This window comes from Molothrus aeneus, chromosome 1 (genome assembly GCF_037042795.1).
Source record: "Molothrus aeneus isolate 106 chromosome 1, BPBGC_Maene_1.0, whole genome shotgun sequence".
In the NCBI taxonomy this organism is placed as follows: Eukaryota; Metazoa; Chordata; class Aves; order Passeriformes; family Icteridae; genus Molothrus; species Molothrus aeneus.
The window spans coordinates 108,202,777-108,225,097 of NC_089646.1; the positions used below are offsets into that span (position 1 = coordinate 108,202,777).

General features: G+C 36.7%; 1 long non-coding RNA gene across 1 annotated transcript; it reads left to right on the top strand.

Moving 5' to 3' along the window:
* Window positions 1-3,453: 3,453 nt before the first annotated feature.
* Window positions 3,454-21,631, top strand: LOC136554498 (uncharacterized). Its single transcript, XR_010783343.1, has 4 exons — window positions 3,454-3,655; window positions 6,905-6,957; window positions 16,265-16,344; window positions 21,508-21,631. It is a non-coding gene; the product is annotated as an uncharacterized lncRNA (long non-coding RNA).
* Window positions 21,632-22,321: the final 690 nt, after the last annotated feature.

A 22,321-nucleotide genomic window follows, 5' to 3' on the forward strand; every position in this document is an offset into this window, starting at 1 on the left:
TCTACGAATTTTGGAGTAGGAGTAAGTTAGAGATGGCAGGGTACAAGTAGACTTTAAGTTCTTATCCAGTGAATTACACAGACTCTTTGCTGCTACTTAATGATGATGTATTTTTCTGATGCAGCTACTCTCTTTTCTCTCTCCAAGTTCCTATAATAAGACTTTGAGAAATTTAAAGATACTTCTGTTTTTATTTTGGAGGTTTTATGTATTTCTGGCTGGTGTCTCTGCTCCACAGAACTATAGTCTTATTTACTTCAGTAGCCAGGAATCATGAAATCCTAGGACAAGAAAAGAACTTCAAGAAAACATCTCATCCTTTTGTTTGTTTAACTGTTATTTAAAGCAAATGCCATTCTTTGGTCTTCTCTACTCTAAATTAAACTACTCATTTCCTTTAGTCTTTGCCCATAGGCCATATTTTAAAACTTCTGATCTTTTTCTTTTTCTTTTTTTTTCCCAGACTCTCTTCATTGATCTATGAGTTTATTGAAGTATACTGCCCAGGACTAGACACAATATTCTGTCTAAGGCCATAGCATTGAATAAAACATTGAACAAAGCAGAGGGATTACTTCACATTTCCTTCCAGTCAGTCTTTCTCATACATCCTGCTGTACAGATTCTGAGGCATTTGCCTTTTTCACAACAGCATGACACTGTTGACTCATGTTCACTTTGTGACCCTTTACAATCCTTCATTTATTTTTTCACAGAACTGTCTATAGACTGTTATTCCTCATCCTGTATTTATGTAGTGAATTAATCATGACTAAATACGGGATCATGCTTTTACCCCTACTAAATCTTGTAATATTTTCTGTCCATATCTCTGATTTTTTTTACGATCATCTTGAATTCTGTCCTTGTCCTCTGACATTCTTTTGGTTCTTCCCAGGAAATGGTATCTGTTAACTTAATAAGCCTGCTCTCTGTTCCTTTTAGATCATTAATGAAATATTGAATATTTTAAACCCAGAGGAGACAGACCATTAGAATGTATCCTGTTAGGTATGTATTTCTGACAAAAAACAAATTGAAGATATAATTACACTGTCCTAACATACACATATAATGGTTGACTGAGAACTGACAATATGGTTTTATTGTACCAGTTAAAAATTTTATTGCTGTTTGGGTTCAAAACATGGATAATAAATATTCTTCCAAAAAGGTACATGCATTTGTGTAGTGAAAAGATTAGTTTTCTAATATTTCTTTCTGTCTATATATGTCTTTTAGGGTTGCTACAGATTTCATCCATCCATGACCTTGAAAAGCATGCCATTAAAACTGATGTTGAAATCTATACAATTTTTTGAAACATTTTGGTATCAATAAACTGCTATTAAAAAGCCAAAAAAAGAAAAGGTAAATTTTGAAAGGTTCCAAGCAGCTGTAATATTTGTAAATTGACTTCTGGTTAAATAAACTTTACACTAGGTTACAGAAAGTGTAATGTTATCGAACAAAATAAGACAAAATTGAAAAGAGGAAAAATGGATTAATTTCAAGGAAATCTTCATGACAATAACATCAATGGCTGACATTAATACCAATGGCTCTGAGCTCTCATGGGAAGATATGGAAAATTTGTGTTTCTGCCCATGGCAAGGAGGTTGGACTAGAACTTCAGGGCCCAGACATTTTTAGACTTAAGCGGTCAAGTATCCAGCAGGGACCAGCAGTGCCACGACAGGCAAATGAGCCTGTCTGAGGTCACACAGAGAATTAGTGCAGACACTTCACACGTCTGTAGCTACTAGAACCAAGGAGGACATGACCTCCATTAGGCACTGAAAAGAAGGGAGTCAATTCTCCTGAGCTCAATATAGTTTAGTGCCTGAAATTGTCTACAAGGCTTAGTACACAGTAGATTTTGTTTTAATTTTTTACTGGTTTCCCATTGTTAGGAATTTAAAGCAGTGTTCCTTTTTTTTTGTTTGTTTGAGGTAGTCTAATTTGTATTATAGCATGTTTATTATAAACCTTTACACTGAGTAAAAAATCTTCACTGTTTAAGTTTCAAAAGCCATAATTCCTCTTTGAGGAGAAAGAAAGAGTAATGAACACCACACCAGCAACTGTAGCTTGAAGAATCTACTTTGAATATGTGAAGGAATATAAAACAAAAAAGATTTTTCTCATAAATGTCTGTTACAGGTTGCTGTCAGTTTTTCACTTTATTTCCTCCTCGTAGCCAACAGCCTACTCTTCCTAGTCTTTATATGTTATTTTAAATTGAAAGTAGTAAGAACAAGAGAGAGAACAAACCACATGTGGCAGATAGCACACTTATTGTGCTATTAGGAAAAGTATTGCAGAAATGAGGACTATTCAGGACCATACAGTGGAAAGTAGTACATTACACATAGGAGGACAAAGCTTTTCTGATTTGAGGAAGTGTGAATTTAGCCTAGCTCCAGATTAACCATGGTCCCAGAGTCACAGATGTGCGTTAGTACTGTGCTGGTTTCTAGAGGAAGGTCTTGCAGGCTTAGGGATCTGCAGCTAGAGGCTGGAAAGAAGGTGGTAAACTATGAGAAATATATGCCACTGACCTATTTTGTTGCCTGCTCCCTGCCTAGCTGCAGAAATTCTGGTGCTTAGATATATTCATCAGTTTTGGCACAGTTCCTCCCAAAACCTCAGGATTCACCTTTAAGGAGGGAGACTGAGATTTCTGCCAGCTAGAGATGGCTATTTTGGGTGAGGTTGAGGCTGCTGACAACCCATAGAGATGTTTTTCTTTGGTGATGGGTGTCTATTCCTGCACTACTCGTTTTTCATCTAATTTTTTGTGCTTGAGCAGTCTGTGTCTGAATATCCTCTGTAGCTGTGTAAGGAGAACCCAACTCTGATTATGATTTTTGTAATTAAACTTGATTTGGATGATGAAGAAAATGAGAATATAGATAGAAAACCTGGAAAAGTTTTCATCAGGAGCAGGTAGTATATGGGGTCTTTTGTTCGTATTTTGTTTTCCTGACATGCACACTAATCAATTTCCATTGTTTGGAGTAATTTAATGACAACTTTATTTAATTTTATTTTATGTACATATTTTTGAAGTTAGAAGGGAAATTCACACAAATTGAATCAGAATTTGTCATCCTTCCTGAACTTCTCCTGTTTTCATGGTAAGCTTGTCAGAAAAAAGACTGTATTTTGCTAAGTATTTACACACACTATGACAGAGTGGGTCTGATCTCAAGCTGGACCCTAGACAGTACTGTAATGCAAATAATAAAAAAAGATTTTGCCAACAGAGAGCCTATGTATATATTTATATATCAGGATATGTCTCCCATCTTTATTCTTTCCTTTAGAAGTTTAGAGGGTTCTTTACTAGTCATTCAAGTACTAAATATTTAGCATCAATTCATATGAAAGTTGCTTTGATCTTTGTGTAAATAAACAGCCTCTGTTCCTCCCATAGGACTCTTTCTTGAAAATGATTTCTTTCATCAAGTAGTTTGTTGCATCTCTGTGAACATCAGTACTGCTTCCTTCAGAACTTCAAACAAATATTTCCTGCACGTTTGCAGGAAACATATTAAACACTATAAATGGCAACCTGCCTTGCACCTGATTCAATAGTTAAAATGAGGTGTGAGCAACAGAGTGACACAGTGCTCTCCAGGCATCATGGCAGGTAAGTGTGGTATATGGGATGTCTTCTATAGCAATGTGAACAATGCACTTACGGACATAAGAATCTTCTCTTTATGCAACCTGAATGTTTGAGCATTGATGGTACAAACCTTGCAATTATAGTTTGCCTTTGATTACTGATAATCATCCTGGAAAGTCCCAAAAAACAACAAAAATTAAGATGGCAATTCAAGTGCAGATCTTTCATAAATGAGAAGGTAAGCAAAAAGAAATGTAACAAACTGGGAAGAAAGGGAGAATAGAAGAAACTCACATTATGATGTGAGTTTACCTCTACAAAATTTTCAGCAGAGTATTTGTTCTGTCTCTGAAATAGGTTGTAATCTCAGAGGCCTCATCTTTATTTACTTTGTTATCTGCATAAACATGTGGCCAGAATCTGGTCTTCAGTATCTTAAATGTGATATATTGGGTCGGAAGCCATGGATGACTCTATCCCTAGAAAACATAACTTCAAAATGTGAGTGTTTTATGCAGAAGAACTAATTTTTTGAGTCTCTGAGGAAAAAAAAAAAGTTTTTAATGAAGTGACTGTTTTCCCAAGCCATCTTCCTAGAACTAATTTGTATGATTGTCCTCTTCACCTTGTTATCAACTCTGCAAATTTTGACTTACCAGGAGGATATTTTGAAAGTTTTCTGTGGACCTTCTGCTTTCTTATAGAACAAACCAGCCATCTGTAAAGCCATTTTTTAGAGCTTTACTGGCTTTGAGTTCTCTTCTTTGCACTTAGAATGCTCTGAAATTATTTTAATTGAATCAAAGTCATAAATTATAATGTCTGGGAGACACTGCCATGTAATTGTTTCTCTTTGTAATATTTACACTCTAACTCAGTCATGCTCTCCAGTATCCTGCTTTGGAACTCCATTTTGGCCATGTAATTCATTCACTTCACAATCAGTCAAGGCTCTGCTATATAATTCTAATTTTGTTAAGTGATATGAATGTTGAACAGCTGAGGTTTATTATCTTTGAATGAAGGCACTCTTTATTCTTCCTGTCTTAAGACTCAGTTAATATTCTGAATAAATACACAGCTTCCAAATAGGTACACATTTGGCCTTTAGTTAATCTTCAACCAAAGAGATTAAGGACTCAAGCCTGTTTGAACCTGTAGATCGTTTGAATCTACAAACAATTTTGGTGCTTTCCAGTTTCTCTTCACAAGAAGCAGCTTTTCATTTGTCACTGTCCAAAAGGGGAATTTTTCTATTTACCAAATCAGCCAACACACACAGAGAATATGCATGATTTTACATTTACATACTTAACCAACACAACTTGTAAACCTGCACTCTCTCTGTTTTTAGGTTATGTAGACAATGCTTATATATCATGATTACCATTAATTCTCACTTTGATTTCAGTGTTCAGGTACTTTATATTACTTGTATAATGAATGACTAATGGATCTCTACAGCCTTGACAAATAGACTAAATCCTCAAAAGACTGGAAAGCCATGGAGACAGGGTCAGTATTGGCTCCTAGTCTTCAGTCTAGGAGTAAGACTTACATAATGTTGAACACATTTTGAAAAGGGTTGTACCAGAGGGCAAAATGTGCTATTCCCAGAATACTAAAAGAAAGTAGAGGCTTACATTTTTTGGATAGCCTGTCTTTAAGCAGACATATGCATTCATCATTATTTGAATCACCAGTAATCTGAGGTAGGAGTGAGGTATAGGCAGGACTGCTAAAGGAGTACAGTGGGGGTATCACAGCTGAGCAATAAGTGAGAAGTTTCACTATGCAAATACACTGTGGAAAATCTGAAGAATTTTAGCACATGTGTAAGAGATTTACTTGCCCCAAATGCTGTTAAGATCAAGGGACTTTGCTCACTGCAGCAAGCAGTGCAAAGAAGCAACAGCTGATCTGCTCCCTGTACCTACCCCCTGCCTGAATATACCTCCTGGATTCTGAGAATTTGGATGTGAGTTAAGCCACCTGACTTGAGATAAGATAAAGGTGGTACTATTGTCCAATTATCTTAGCTTTAAGGACAATTAAGCAAGACTGGAGGAGAAGAATGTACCCACAAGGAAAGACAGCTCAGCAGCTGTGCTGAAAATTAGCTCACCGATTCAAGATGTGAGGCCCAATTCAAGAGAGGAGGAAGACTGAGCATATGACTGATTAGCATTGGAATCATTTAAATGGTAGGATAAAGAGAAGTGTTAGCTGTTGAGCATTGATTCCTTTGTTTGTTAAAATGTGTAAATGGTGAGTTTTGAGTGACCTTGGGATCCCTGCCACTGAGAAGACCAGAAGAGGACCAACAGGATGCCATCTGGATCCAAGGGTGGCGGATTGTTTCCTCTTAATTTTACTCTCTGACACTCTATTTCTTTCCCTGCTCTCTTTTTCCATTTCTTTCTATCTCTCTCTACCTCACATTGATTGTTAAATAAAATCTATACTATTGACTTCAGCATATAGTCTTGTTTGCCCCTTAATTCAGGCAAAAGCATCTTTCTAATAATTGTAAAATCGAATTTTAACAGTGTGTTATAAAGATCCCTTCCCTAGAACAATTAGAATTTATAAATGTTGTCTCACTGAAACACTTGGAAATGTAGACCATGATGTCTCTAATCAGTCTTGTGATTCATAAACTCTTGAATTTTTTCAGGAGCAGGACAAAGCTCTAGAAGAAATCTTGGATTGATCCAGGAAAATAATCCTAGTCTTCCTACAACAGTGTATTTTCGGGCCTTGATATCATCCTGTAGCCTGTCTCCTGAGTTTTGGTGATAGCAAAAGTAAACATGACCTCACTTTCTGGAGTTGTGGAAAATGTAATAATGAAAGCACCTATCTATTAACTTGTCAGTTCACAATCTCTCCTTTTAGAAACAATTGTGTTAGGAAGTTGGCATACTGACATATTTGACATTAAGTTGAATGTTTGAAGTTATTTCATTTTCCCTCTGATTACTACTTTTTAAAAGCTATGTTTGCTATTTGCTCACGTTGAAGTCTGTGACTGAGAATGTGTGTCACTGAAGGTATAACATGTAATCAAAGGCATTGTCTTGATTTGGATTATGGTTGGTTAAGTTCCAGGGAGAGTTTTGCAAGTACTATCACTATACTGTACAATATCATTCATCAAAAGAACATTGTTTATACAGTTATTACATATAAATATGATATGACTGTAAAGTTTCATGAGTTTTTGCCTTATATTTTTTCATTTCCACTGTTTTCTTTCTTCTTCTACAGTATTGTCCCAGCTGCTTCTGCTGACCTCTGAGTATGAAAACAGTTTCAAGTAGGTCAGTAAAATGCAGTAAAGGTTTACTTTTCAGAAAGACAGAGGGGTTGGGTTTATTGGTTTAAAGTCTTCAGCTGAAAGACTAGTCTGTTTGATTTTTCAAACTCTTCTTTGCTAAAAACTGTTTGCTACACAGTAAATCTCCATTTAACATGGTTTCTGAGGCCACTTAACCCACAGCAATTACACTGATGGGCCAATGCTATCTCTGGGATAACTCTATTAAGAGCAGTTGGATTACACTGTTTTTGGATTACCTTGTGGTGGTTTAATCTATAGCAGGGGAAATAATTCCTCAGTATACTTCTGAAAAGATGCAACTTTCTCAACACACTGGATTCAGGGAGTCTAAAATGGCAATAGTTTCAAAAATACAGGGTGGTAGATGGAAAGAACTCCTGCTTTTCAGCCTCCTACGTCCCTGCTGGTCCCTCCTTCTCCTAGTGACTTCTTGGTGCCCTCCTTCCTCCTTCTCCCCTGCTGCTGTCAGCACTGAGAAGTAAATGGGTCAAGCCAGTAGGTCACTGACAGTGCAGAATGCACCTCACCATGTGTTGCCATGAGCCATACGGGATTACGTGCTTAAGTTTATCAAAGCCTGTTTTATAGGCCCTAATAAAAATCTGCTCTTGATAAGACAGTGGAAAGAGGGAGCCAGAAACAATGTGCATGTTTTAAAGATGAAGATGGTTTTCAGCTAATAGATGTAAAGAAAATATTAGCAAAATTTCAGATGGCAGCTCTTATGAAAGGACTTTCAAACAGAGTGTTCCTTTGTTCCTTCTCTTTAAAGAGGAAAAAAGACCCTCCAAAGTCCAGCCACTCACAGCTCAGGGTAGTCCTACTAAATGTGGAAGAGATCAAACCTTTCACATGCTATTTGGTATCAGCCCCATCACGTTATGTAACATGACTGTCTTGTCACAACATAATGCACTGGGGAGGAATGACAAAAGGCGTTTTTCACAGCTACATTTGAAGAAGCCACAGCACTTCAAATAGGCAACTTAATATATTTTCTTGTTAAAGGACTTGCTCTAAGGACAGATGGAAAATGTACCCTTTTCCCAAGTGCATCTGTAGAAATACACACTTTCTTCAAACATAGCTGCATTTTATATATGAGCATCATAATACATAATGTCTTTATACAGGAAGAATGGCTGGGTGTCTTTCAGTTTCTATGGGTTTATATAACAATCAGGATGGTATGTGCAACATACAGAGTTGCACATGCTTGATAACTATGGATTAACTTTTGGGATTACTTTGAGTGTAGTGATCCCTAGTGCAATAACTGGTTTAATAGTTCTAGCACAGACATTGAAGTTTCAGCAAATTATATTTAAATTGCAGTCATCACAAAGTGAGAGCATTTGTGCCAGTGGCAACTTGATCTGTCCCACAGTTCTTTTCATAATGGTGACAACTTTTTTCCCTGATCTATCAGCAGCCCCCTTCTGACTGTTCTTTTCTGAGCCACTTTGCCCTCCCCTTTTTCTCACCTGTTTTACCCACCTGTTCTCTATGCTGTTCTCAGCAGTCACTCTGGATGCCCTTTCATCGGGTTTAAAGGCTTCAGTAACAGCTTTTGTGTTAATTCCATGCAGTGCATATCACAGAAATCAGATGAGAGCATTAACAATGGAGGTTGACTTGAATCTCCATCAAGATTACAACACTTGAACTTGGTTGCATCTAGTGCTGATGTACCAAAGAGCTCCTGTTCCTTGGCAGCTGCATGGTCTTGTCACCTTTCACTTATCTTCCCAGCAGTGTTGTGTCCTTTGTCACGCTGAACTGCCATTTCTGGAAATGTCACCTCCTCAAGCAGAACAATTATGGATATAATGTATCAGTGCCAAGAATGAGTGAGTCAGTAATTCACTGGTGCTTGAAAATGTCAGTTCTAGAAATACTCATGCTTTCCTTAAGTTCGATTGTGGCTCAGGCATGTTAGTCCAAAGAGAAGGAACTTTAAAAGTGAGAGAAATACAGGAAATTCTCTATCTTTGATTTCTATTGGTATCTAAGCCTTAAAAATACAAAATCCTAGAATCCTTGCAGAAAATTTTGCTTTTGCTTTTGAACTTGAAGAGTGAAAATGAGCTAAGTTTGAATTTTTAGCTTTTTCATCACAGAGATCATTTGAATGCAGGCAGGGTGTTTATGAGATTGAAGCTCATTGCTATTGAAGTAAGTGATTCCAATAACGTTAGATCAAATCTGCTTGTTTATTTTATATTTCAACTTCTTTAGATTCAATGCTAATTTTCTTTCCTTGAAACATATTAAAATACTTTTGCATTAAGAAATTAAATTTTAGAGGGAAGATATTGTAGGTGGTTCATTTTCTCTTTCAATATGACTGGTAAAAAAAAAAGGTAGTGATAAAAAATGCCTCTGTATTTTCTTTCTAACTAGAGGGGAGGGAAGGGAAAGAAAAGTCAATACTTGGCTGGAATCATGAGCAGCTTGTTGGCTGAGTAAATCAGTCAGGAGCCCTGCAGCTGGTCAGCTTCACCTCACCGATAAATGTCACAACTCACTGCTGTCAATATGAATTACCAGAAAAGGTTTCCTAGGAACTAAAGATGAGGGAGCTCTTTTCCTTTGAATGAATTATATGGGCCAGAATAATACTGATACATGATTAGAATAGGTTACTCTGACTAGGCAATTATTTAAATGCACCCCCAAAAGCAAGACAAACCATGGAATATTGCAGGCCAGGTGAGAGAATGCAGAAAATATATGACTTTAGCTGTGGCTTGAGAGGTTAAAATGTTTAAAATTGCAAAGCAGGTTTGATTTAGTTTTCAGTGCTAGGAAAGGTATCCGAGGAAGCATGAGCTTTCTATACAAAATGAAGGAAGGCAAGCAGTGTTTAAAGTTATTCCAGAAAGATTTATTCTCCCAAGTCACTCACAAGGTGCTTTGTGCAGCTCTTGCAGGCTTCCTTGTGGGAGGGCGTATGGGCAGCTCCCCCAGCACAGCCTGGGGTCCCACCATCTGCACTCCAGAGAACGAGGCACCCACTGAATGCAGGCATTTTTTGTTGTCCCTCTGAAATGAAAGGAGGACTGTGAAAACAGTGATCCCAAATTAGGTTCAGTCACAGAGAACAAGGAGCACCCACCAATCTCTGAGCTGGCTGGGCGGTAAGCGCTTCTGACATTTGTTACCAGAAATAACAGTGTGTGGGTCGCTGCCTCAAAACAGAATAACGCAGATTTTAATCGCTTCTTCTACACCTTGTCCTCATGTATTGTGTGTTATGCTGCACCCAGTTGTAGCCATTGGACCAACATCAGGATTTTGACATGGCAACATGTTATTTGGGACAAAACAATAAAATGATAACAAATGAAAAATGCTATTTTTATGTATCTGCAAAGCTATGTCCAGCATAAGCAGCAGTTACTATGCTGGTCAAAAAATTGAATTCTCTTTTCACAGAAAATATGGCCATAGAAACTAAAAAAGATGTTATGATCACAGATATAAAAGAAAACCCATAAAAGACCAAAAAAAAACCCCTTCTTGCAAAGAGAAAGACTTTCTGAAAACTGAAATGGGACATTTATTTTTATTAAAAACCTTAATTTAGTAACGATGAATTATTTTCATTTCAATAATATCTATTTTTATTCAGTGAAAAAGAAAATAGAACAGAACAGGGTAAAAATATATAAAAAAGGTGTTAATGTGAGTGGTTTTTTTATACTTAACAGAACCTGAAAAAACTCATAACTAAACAAAATACTCACTCACTCACTTTGGATGTTTTATTTTTAACATAGTTTAAGAAATGCTACTGTATTATTAAGGATACAAAAACAATAAGAATCAGATGCACGATTTGTAAATGGAGACTGTCAAATGCCTCGATGCAGACATATAAAAATGAAACATTACAACATCATTGTAAATTTTCTGAAAAGAATTCTTGGTGGCATCAAGAATGCTTCTTTGGGAAGCATTTTGATTTTGAATGCCTTAAACATTAGAAAATTGTTCTATCAAGTTTTTCAAGCAACTCTCTAAAACCTTATCCTTATGTAAAATATGGTAATGCACTTAGCATTTGATCCAGTATACCTACTTAAGCCACACATTTCCCTACAATATTCAAACCAAAATCCAAGTCAGAAAGCATATTTCCACTTCATTAAAATAATGCTTTTTGACTTTATTCAAATGAATCAAGGAAATAATGAAGTTTTAGGCTTTCTTCCCAATTGCTTTGAGCACCAAAGTGGACAAGTACATTATTTTGATTATAGTAAAATTGCATTTCTCAGTGGAAATAAATGTTCCAGCACTGCATGGAAGAAGATAGCAAAGGATGCAAAAATAATGACTAGTAGGGCAATTTGCTTGACAATACATCAGGTTCTGGTACACTTAGGCCATTTCCTTAATTATCTGTTAAAACTATCTGAATATCACCTTTGTTATCACATGGAAATAAGCAAGATAAATTATAGACTAGAAATGAACACAGCTTTTGCTTAGTGTCCTGTGGCTTTGCTCTGCCCACAATATTGCTCCCAATTCACTGCTTTCCTCTATGATTTCTAGGAATTTAAAGTCCAGTCAGAGGCATAGAACCAATTGGTCAAGGCTAGCCCCCCTGAGCCCCTGGATTATGGCACATGGGTGTTTCTGTAGAGAAACATGGACACTGACATTCCCCAGAAGGTGTCAGGTTCTTTCTTGTCCTGCAATAGAGCATGCTGATATACCAGAGATGCTGAACAACAACAAACAGAGCTCATACCTGCTCAACAGAACCAATGTGTATGCTCCTTAGGATCTCAAAACCTTTATCTCCACCTGCTTTTGCAGTCAGAAATGCAAGAACTCTGTCTGCACACTTCACTGGCCCATTAGGTGTAGCAGCTACTCAGCTCCTATTTTTCAATTAAATTTACATCTACCCTGATGTGATAATGCAAAGTATTTAGAAAGGGATTGGCAAAACTACAGAGTAAGCAAGTATTATGCTTCTGTTGTGCTGCAAGGTAACCAGCGCATACCTGTTAAGCTTGCTCAGTATTTTGACATGTATATAAATCACACTACAGAACTTTTAGGCTGGACAAGCTGTACAGCTGAGTAGGTAACACCAGATACTCATTATTGGAGAGCTGCAACTAAAATTCAGTACTTTATTCAGTTTCCTTTAGCTTTTTTTGAAACTAGGAATATCTAATCTTAGTAGGAGACCAGGAATATGTAGTATTTTTCACAGTGTTGGTTAGCACCTGATGTGATGCTACATCAAGAAAAAAGTAAGAATAATCCATAGGTGAAAGATTTTTTTTTTTTATTTACATCCTTCCTTTTGCTTTGTTCAGCTTCCTTTTTTCTTTATTTTGCTCTCTCCAACAAAGCTCTTATTCCTGCAAGTGCATTGATATAATTCCTGTCTTGAGAAATTCTTACTCCAGTAATTAGCTTGTTGGGAAATTAGTTTTATGGGAGCCGAGGACACTTCCCAGCATTCTAGATGGCAAGGATTCTTTTTCATGACAGATATGTCTACAAAGCATGTGCAGGACAAGTATGCATGTCCTGACATTGTAGACCATCTCTTTGGAACCACACCAAAAAACACCTATGGGAAAAGTAAACACGGAATGTACACTGACATGCTTTAGTGGTCAGAAAAGGAATTTGTAAGGACAGGTATTAATGATATTCCCTTCTATATTTCTGGTTTTTTTTGTTTTTTTTTTTTTTTTTAAAGTAAGATACATTGACTTGGTTATGTAATAATAATGGAAGTTGGTTCAGGATCCATCCCTTGTCTTGTTTTTTTATATTCTACTCTTGGGAAATGCATTCTCCAAAGATTTTTTCCTTATATTCTGGAGAGGAGGGGAGAGGAGAGGAGAGGAGAGGAGAGGAGAGGAGAGGAGAGGAGAGGAGAGGAGAGAAATGCGTTTAGCTCCGTCCAATAATCTCATTACTAAAGACAACTGTATTGAAGAAAAAGTTAAAGGCAGAAGAATCCATTTCCAAAACATGAACACACTTGAAAACCTATTATCATATTATCATTACTCTTATTAGGTGTGTATGAGTGATAATAAGTGATTTGATGGATGTCATCAATTTTTTTGTTTGTAAATTGCTTGTGGTTGGTAAAATTCCTTAGCTTACGTTATGGTTTCCTGTTGTAAAGAGCTAATTTTCTTTTTCACAGCTGATACAGTGCTGTGCTTTGGATTCAGTATGAGAATAATATTTACACTGATGTTTTTGCAGTTGGTAACCCTAAGTCCAGGACTTTTCAGTTTCCCAGGCTTTGCTAGGGAAGAGCTGGATAAGAAGCTTTGAGGGACCATGGCCAGGACAGGTGATCTGAACTGGCCAAAAGGATATTCCATACCACAGAATGTTGTGGCCAGTATACAACCTGGGCCAGCGTGGTTGGGAGATGCCAATTTCTACAGGGGGACAGGCTGGCCATTGATCAGCAGGTAGTGGCCAATTATATTGTGTATCAATTTTATTTTCTTTGGTTTAATTACCATCTCTTACTCATTTTCTTTACAATTATTATTATTATTATTATTATTATTATTATTATTATTATTATTATTATTATTGGTATTATAATTACTATTATTAGTATAATTGTTATATTTTGCTTTGTTTCAAGTTTTAGACTTTTTATCTCTATTGATTCTTCTTCCTACAGGAGGATGGTGAGCAGGTGGCTCCAAGGTGCTTAGTTACTGCAGGGAGTTAAAAGACAATGATTTTCCAAAATATTGTAAATATCTTAAGGATTTAATTGCATGTTTTCAAATAAGATCCAATTAATATTTTGCAAACACTTAAGTGCGTTGTGTAAACCACAATGTGTGGATTACAATGTTGATTGTAAGAAGTCAAATTTCAGAAATGCTTGCAATATATTTTTGGTTATCTTTCATACTTTAAAACTAAATCCCATTTTTTGCTGGAAAATATTTGTACTAATTAGATGAGATTCAAATTGCCTACAAACTATATTTTTTTTAAAGTACCCCTTTACCTCTCTTCATGCACCAATATAGAATAAAAAGTAAAGAGGGAGAAAAGTGTAAAAACATAAAACTTTCTTAATGAGACATAACCACAAAGATAAATGATGACAATATCCCTTTCTGGCTCAATGGAAATAACTGTGTGCTTATTGCTGGGTTTTTCTCATTTTTGATTAGAGGATTATAAAATGGCTATCACCAAGGCAGAATTCAGATCTAATGGGCTAACATTGAATTAGATATGCAATTTCAGACAAGAAAGAGAGACTCTTCTCTCTCTCTCAGCCTGGCTAGTGTCATTAGGAGCTGTAGAGAATGAAGAAACATAGCAGAGACAGACAGGAGCCAAGCAGTAAATTGACCCACTCATCTCCCTTCTGGAACTTTCCCAAAGAGCTTTTATTTTATGCAACAAACACCTCCATTGCTCACTTGAAGGTCAAGTGACTGATGATGTCTCACTAATTTCCAGCTCCACAGTACTTAAGAATTTCCATGTTATATTATCTGTTCCTTTTCCCTCCACATTATCAGCAGTTCTCTTTTAGAAGAAGTGGCCAGCAGAAAACTACGGCTACAAATAACAGTCTATAAAAGTCCATAGATACTCCATTCTTACAAATTCCAATCTCACACCGCAGACAATAAATCAATGATTCACCCTTATGTAGAATCATTTATCAGCAATGTCAAAGTTCCTTGGCAACATTATCCACCTTTAAAGAGGAGTCAGAACCCTTTGGGACACTCTTGGGAGATTGCAAGGACAACATTCATGGAACTGACTTTACACGAAATAATAAGCAAACTTAAATTTTCACCTTCTAATGTTCCTCTTTCAGAGTGACATGCACCACTCTCAGAACAGAAAGGGAACAGCCTTCACATATTTTCAGAGGGAAAAAATGTTTCCTTATGCATGTCTTCACAGGACAGCCAAGTAGCAGCCAGAACCATCACAGCTTTTGAGAGTCCTTGAGAAGTGCAAAAAGACATCTATGTGTAAATTACCAAGATAATGCCTGGACCCAAAATAAAACTAGAAGTCACAAACTCTAATCTTTGGACATTAGTTATATCCTATTTGCTAGTTATCATCTCCTATCACATGTTTTGTCTAATATAAAGGAGTGACAGGGTCTGATAAAAGGGAAGCGTAGTTTTCAACTAGCTGCTCCAAAGACGTGGGTAAAACCTCTGAGGATATTCTCAGAACAATGAAAAATACACAGATAATGTGTGGCACCTTTCTTCCAAGGACCACTGTAAAAACAGGCTACCAACCACAGAGGAGGAGGGATAGTTTGCTGAAGGCCGTACAAGAATCACAGCACTCATTCAAGGATGAAGCAATGGGACTGTACAGCCTTCCACATTACATTACCTCCGTGTTCACCAAAACGTACAAATGTTCTAAGTATTAAAGATACAAATTTATGAGAACTACAACTGCATTAACACAGTAAGAGATCCCTAGACTCATAAATACTAAATACCAATCATTGCTCTGCACATGTGCAAAATGAGAAGATGCTTAAATAAATACCTCCTGTTAGTTATCTCTGACACTTCCAAATGAATAACCATTTATTTACTGTAGGATGGAAAAGATGAATGTTACAAAAAACAATCCCAGATTCACGCTTCATAAATTTTACTTACTCATTACAACTTATTAAACTTGCATAGAATATTATCACTATGGCACTACGAAGGCTAGGTTAGATTTGAATAATGAGTAAAAATATATGCTCCTTACAGCTACCTGTGATGCTCACAGTAAGTGGTCCATCAACATCAAGCCAAGCTGACAGTGCTTCTGATTTTGCCATATGAAAATACAGAAGTTGGTGATGACTCCCAAATAACACAGCAGAAGAAATCAGAGAGAAGGAATACGAGGAGTACCCATTTGCATGTTTGTCCAAGCTCCTTTTTTTCAGCAGCCATTCCTTCACAAATCATGTACCTCTAGAAGAGGACCCTGATAAAGAACACCTCCCTCAACCTTGTAATCTTAAATATCTGCATACTGAGCAGACAACACTGGAGACGTGTTTGGCTGCTACAGCACAGGTTCCCCTGCCTCTCCACCTCCCACCGACACTGCAGTAGGTTAGCTGATGCTGCCATCTCCTAATCTTATTTAGTCTCTCACCTGCCTGCTTGCTATTCTGAGTTACAGCATTGAACATATAACCTGGCTGTGTTTGCTGTATGCAGTTTTAGAAAGCTGTCCTGAATTTCTCATGATTCTTCCTTCAGCAATGCTACCAGTGACACGAGACACACATGGCCTTCCAGACAAGTCAGAAGAAATCAGTGAAGGATCAATCTACGCCAAGGTATTTTGAGATGCTGCTAATACATAGGAACTTGCTAGCATTCTAATAACTCTTATATATATTCCAGAAAATAGAGTGTGGCTGTCTCAGTAAGAAACATGAATTTTTCTTTTTAAAAAATTTTTAAGAGTATGGTTGCAGAATAACCTGTCAGGTATGCAAGGAGAGATTTCTGCTAAGGGAAACATGATGCAGTTTCTAGCTGCATTTCAGCTGACACAGTGTAGCTTCTGCCAATGAATCATAAGGGTCCTGGGCTAAGAAACTGCAGCAAAATGCAGTATGTACATACTCTCCAGTGAATGAAGATGGAGGAATCTATACCTGCCCTTGTATCAATCCTGCCTTTGATTGATCTGCATCTCAAAGTTGCCACTTCATGAATTTCACAATTAGGGTTTTAACTTGTTCTTTGAATGTGCATTTAACTTTCTTGCTGATGTTGCTGTAGAGGTTGTTCCTCTAGTTTTCATTTGTGAAAAGAGTCTTTTGTCCTTGATTCAGATAAGGTGTCTTAGGGGTCAAAGAAATATTTCTGGGAGTAGAAACCAGCCTCATGGAAGTTAAAAGTGAATATATTTTCTGAAAGAATTGAGTTTGTATTTAAACTATTGTGGAAAGAAGAGTTTTCATGATCCTTTTCCTCCTTTTTTCAAAATCTCCTTTTCCAGATGGTACACCAAAACTATTACTCTTAGACGATCATCATTCTCCTCTCTTGACTGATATTTTTCAGGGCAATTTGTGCAAAGGCCTCACTATGGACTTCCTGTATGAGAATATAAAATTGTCCCACTGATGATTTCTTTGTGCTTGTTTTACTGGAAAAATTAGTTGCTTTGGGAGAGGCACATGTCCTGAATATGATTGTGATTGGAATTTTCTAGACATTTAGATGAATGAGATATTAGACTCCATTCCTTCATCCACACCTTGTTGCACTTCTTTTTCTGCTACATTTTTTTATCCAAAAAAAAAAAAAGAAGAGAATTTTGGATTTCTGTCCGGCTTCTCCTCCCATTCATCAGCGTTTCAAATAAAAGTTTGTGTATTAACTGCTCAGACCATTGTTTCTTGAGACCTGCTTCTTGAGACTGATTTACTTTTAGGATTACTTTTTTTTTTTGTTTAACATGAAGAGACAGGATTCATCCTGTCCTGTAGAAACATCAGTCTGGAAAATTCCACTATATATTACTAGAGCTAGGAACTGGAGTTTTACTTTGAGCTCAAAGTAATCCATTTAGGTTCGATTTTTCAAAGTGAAGGTATTATCATACCTCAGTTAACAGGCTGACAAAGGACAGAGGAAGAAATAAGGAAACACTATTGTTTGTCTATATATGCATCCACCCACACACACAAACCTATCACAGTAACAGAGGAGGAAGAAGTGAACAAGGTATTTTGGTGACACTTTGGCTCCCCCTTCTAACTGACACTATTTTCAGTACCGTATCACTTCCCTGCAGTATAGAAAATAAACCCCATTACAATCTCTTGAAACAAGATCTAGAGAGTTCACTAGATTTAAATTATCTTTGATATATGCAGACTCTAGTTTTTCCACACTTTCTCCAACCAAACTATCATTTCCATTGACCTAGGACATTTTGTTTAGTGTTGGTTAGAAAGCAAATTTAGTAGCAACCATAAAATCATTATGATTGGAAGGAACAGTCCCAATACAGAGCCCTCTGTGCTCCACCTGTAATCAGCCTGCAGGTAGAGTACCAACCTCAAACTGCTCTCTGTAGAGGTTGACAATCCAGCTGTCTGGTAGTTCACTCATCTAGACCGTAATGTCCTGACTTAGATACTGTGTCTAATGCCATGCTAAAACCAAAGTAGCCAATATCAGCTGCCTTACACTAATTCACAGATCTAGTAATTTAATCATGCAAGACAGTCATCAAGTTGGTCAGGTGGGGTTCTTCTGCTTTAATTACTGCTAGATATTCCCAATCACCTTCCTCTACTTCATGAATCCAGAAGTGGCTTCCAAGAGGACTCGCTAGAAGTTTTCTGCAGGGCCTGAGGTGATGTTGACTGGTTAGGGCAGGATTTTCTTTGATTACATTTTGGGCCTTTTTATTAATATGGGGAGAACATCTGCTTTTCAGAACGTTCCCTGATCTCAACAATCTTTCAAATATAGTTGAGATCAACTATAGGGGTAACCAGATCTCTCATCACCCTCAGAGTGCACCATAGGGATTACCCAAGGGGCATCCAAATCAGTTCTGTCCTGCATTGCTGGAAGATTTATTATTTCTTTTCCTGGAGCAAATTTTGTTAACAAAATCCAGGGCATGGAATACCAACTCATTTAGTACCAGCAGACACCTCTGTGTCTGCTGGAACTAAATGAGTTGTCCCATTCAACAGCAAGTCTATGATGAATGAGAACTCCTAACAAAGTCCATTTGATGAAGGAATATAGTACTGTTCACAGGTAAATAGTAAAAACCAGCAAGAGGAGAGACCCCAGACGCTCCTTCTGCAATTTCATTTTTATTTTTTTAAATAATTAGGCTAAAGGATAGAAACATTTCTTTAACTACTAATGATAGGAAACATTTATTCAAACATATTATCCTCAAATATATCTCATTCCAGGTCTTTAGAAATCTTTTTACTAGCTAACAGAGGTGACTCTTTGGGCTTTTTATGCCTTTATCTGGCTAGCTATAGGAGTCACAATTTCTGTGATGTCTAGGCTGAACTCAATTCACTAACTCTTATTGAATATGCTGACAAAAAAGTGGAAAAGAGAAAAGTTAAGAGGAGGAAGAATGTTCACAAAATCCACCATAATTCCCTATTTCTACATCAAAACTGAAAAATGAGTGAGTAACTGCAGATTTTTTAAGTGAAACATATTCCTCTGTGACTTCAGAAGGACTTTCTAAAATTCAGGTACTATCCTGACACTTTTTTTTTTAAAGGGAAAAAGGAGTGTTGGGCCAAAGGCCCTTTACTCATTATACCAAACTGAACACTGAGAGTTGTGAGATTTTCAGACTCTTCTCATATCAAAATTGAGATAGAAACTGTTTTAATCACAGAGACTATGGTGTATATTGTTTTTCCCTGATTTCTGTGCCTGAAGCTTAATGGGGTGCCAAGAGACTTCCTAGTTTTCATTTGAAATATGCACAACTTTCTGGTCTCCAGAGTTAAGAAAAGAGTTCCTGAAAAGAAATGAGCCAGGCAGTTTACAGAGGGAGAGATGGAAAAGAATGGATGAGCCACTCACCTTTATTCAACCTAATGATTTTTAGGTGAATGAAAAAACTTCTTTTGGGCTGACTCATGAATTTTGAAAGCTTGAAGTTAGCACTGCTGACACTGACGTAAGCATATATAGCTGACTATCCTGAGACAAATGGAAAGACAAATTGAAAGTTACCATTTTAAGCCTCCTGCAATTTCAATTAGGCATCCCTGGTAGAGTAATTCCTCCATATTTTACTATCTAAACCTTTTTTTAAAATGTATCTTCAAGTAATCTAATCATAGGGTTGTTATTTGCACACAGTAGCTCTTGAAATCTTTACATTTAGTTAATAAGGTCTCCTGTAAAATGGCTGATTTTGCAGTTACTCTGTGTCAAGTGGTGTTGGAGCTACATGCCTCAGGGTGTAACTTTTGAGAGTTTTGTAGTTCTGACTGGCTGATGTACATTTTGCACCTTTCACACATTCTGAGGCAATAATGCCATAAAGGTCATAATGACATTCTGCAACAGATTTCAAACTCAGCCTTTACATTCTTTATTTTAAAATCTTTAGAATCTTTTAAAGTAGTATGCATATGCATGTTTAAGCAAGATAAAACTACAAAATCTGCTGAGATTTATTGTAGCCAATGCCTAACCCTTTCCATCATCCAGGATAACCTGCCACCATTCTTATGAAACTTTTAATCTTTCCACTATGAGAAAAAGTAATCAGTTTTTCTGCTGGAAGTATTATTCCATGTTGAAAATTTACTGGATGTGAAATTTACAAAAGGATTCACTAAAAAATATAGATATAATGAGTAAGATCTATTAATACAGAGGAGTGGAATATTAAAAAAGGAATAATCCTACCTTCTTACATTACCCATTTTTTCAGCAAAGTAAGGAGCAAATAATCTATCACGGACATACAGAGATACTAAATATAGGGTAAGCCTCCTTTGGAAGTTCTAGTATTGAGCAGCTTATGGAGTTTTCAGTATTAAAAAGCTATGAATCATTCTCCTAAAAAACTATTTCTTCTTCACTATTTCATATTCATTATGGGCCTTTTTATAAATGCAGAAAACACTCAAAAAATCCCAGAGGTAAGCCAAACAACCTTGCTGACCATCCTAATTAGGTCGTTATAAAATTGGATTCCATTGCCTTGATTTTCTTCATTTACTATGAGGTTATGAAGCTATGGTGCTTATTTTTTAAGGATTGCTTTGGGAAATATATTTAAATATATTGCTTTTACAGAAGGTTTCTCTTTATCTTCTTTTTCTGGTAGTGCTTTTGATTTTCCTAATTGTGTCCTGCATTTGAAGAGGGTAGACTATTAGTCATGAGAGACAAGCAATGCAGTAAATTTGTTGTGAGCTACTTGATCTGGAATCTAGATAGTGGTGATCCTGTTAAGCACATGGTTGATCAAGGGCGACACTTTAAATAAGATTATAAGGCTAAAGTCTTCTTGGTCATGAGAGAAATAGAAACACTACACTTGCTTGTTCTCACAGGGTTAATTTAATCCCTAACAGAAGTTGGGCAAGTTCAGAAGTTTAACTTGGAAGTTAACTCTAATATGATATCTGTTGCCCATAAGTTTTAAAACCTCAGGTGAAGTTGTAATGCTGTCTGATAGAAGACCAGGACAACAGCTTTTTTTCCTAGTTCCTAGAGAGTGTCTGCATAAGCATACATTACATCAGCTTTTCTAAAACTTTAAAACATGAAGATGAAAGTGTTGTGGGGTTTGTTTTTTTTTTGGTTTGTTTGGGGTTTTTTTGGGGTTTTTTTTAGTTTTTGTTTGGTTTGGTTTGGTTTTTTGGGTTTTTTTTTTGTATCCATATCTGGCACTTCTTCTTTACTCCTGGAAGATTGGCAGACTGATATCTTACCTGGCTAACTGACAGCCCTCTCTCCTCCCACAGGCATTCTCACGTCTCAAGAAAAGAAAAAGTAACATATCTAACATTCATCCACCACTATAAACCAAATGGATGACTGAGCAAGAGCAGACTTGAATTTTTCAGTGAAACCCTACACAAGCCTCGTCTCTGATGCAGATGAAGCTGCTCTGAGACACCTTAAGTTGGTACTCTGGCTAACCCGAGAAGTAGGAATTACAAAGTTTGCTCTTGGTTACATTAGTGCTCCCACTTCTGTATTGTTCATGTGCTTAGAAATATCTCTGACAATAAACACGATATTCCAGAGAAACCAGGACTCCAGAATGAGTTTGTTTTTAGATTGTCATATTTGCAAAGGAAAAAATCATACACTTTTCTGTGCAGTATGCAAAATATTTATTTGGGGGGGGTGTTGTTGCTGTTAGGGTGATGTTTTGTGTTTTTTTTCAGCATACATAATTTTGAACACCATTCAAACATAATTTTTCATTTTCTCATTTTATTGTAATGATGAATGTTATGGGAAAGCCACAAAGCAAAGCAAAAGATAAAAAAAAACTACATGATGTGCTATTATACATGGAGTTTCATCTCTGGCCAGATGAGATTGATGGACCTGCCTGTGGTTCATGTATTACTCTCCCTTGCCAACCAGAAATGAAATGTCATGTGTCTCAACTTATACTTTATTGTTTTTAATTTGGCAGCTATCTTTGGATAGGACAGAATCAATGCCATTCCATCAGACTCTACCTTTTATTTTATAAATGTGAACCCTGACTAGTCTTTTATGAAACACTTCACATTAAATACTTAGTCAACAGAAGTGAACAGG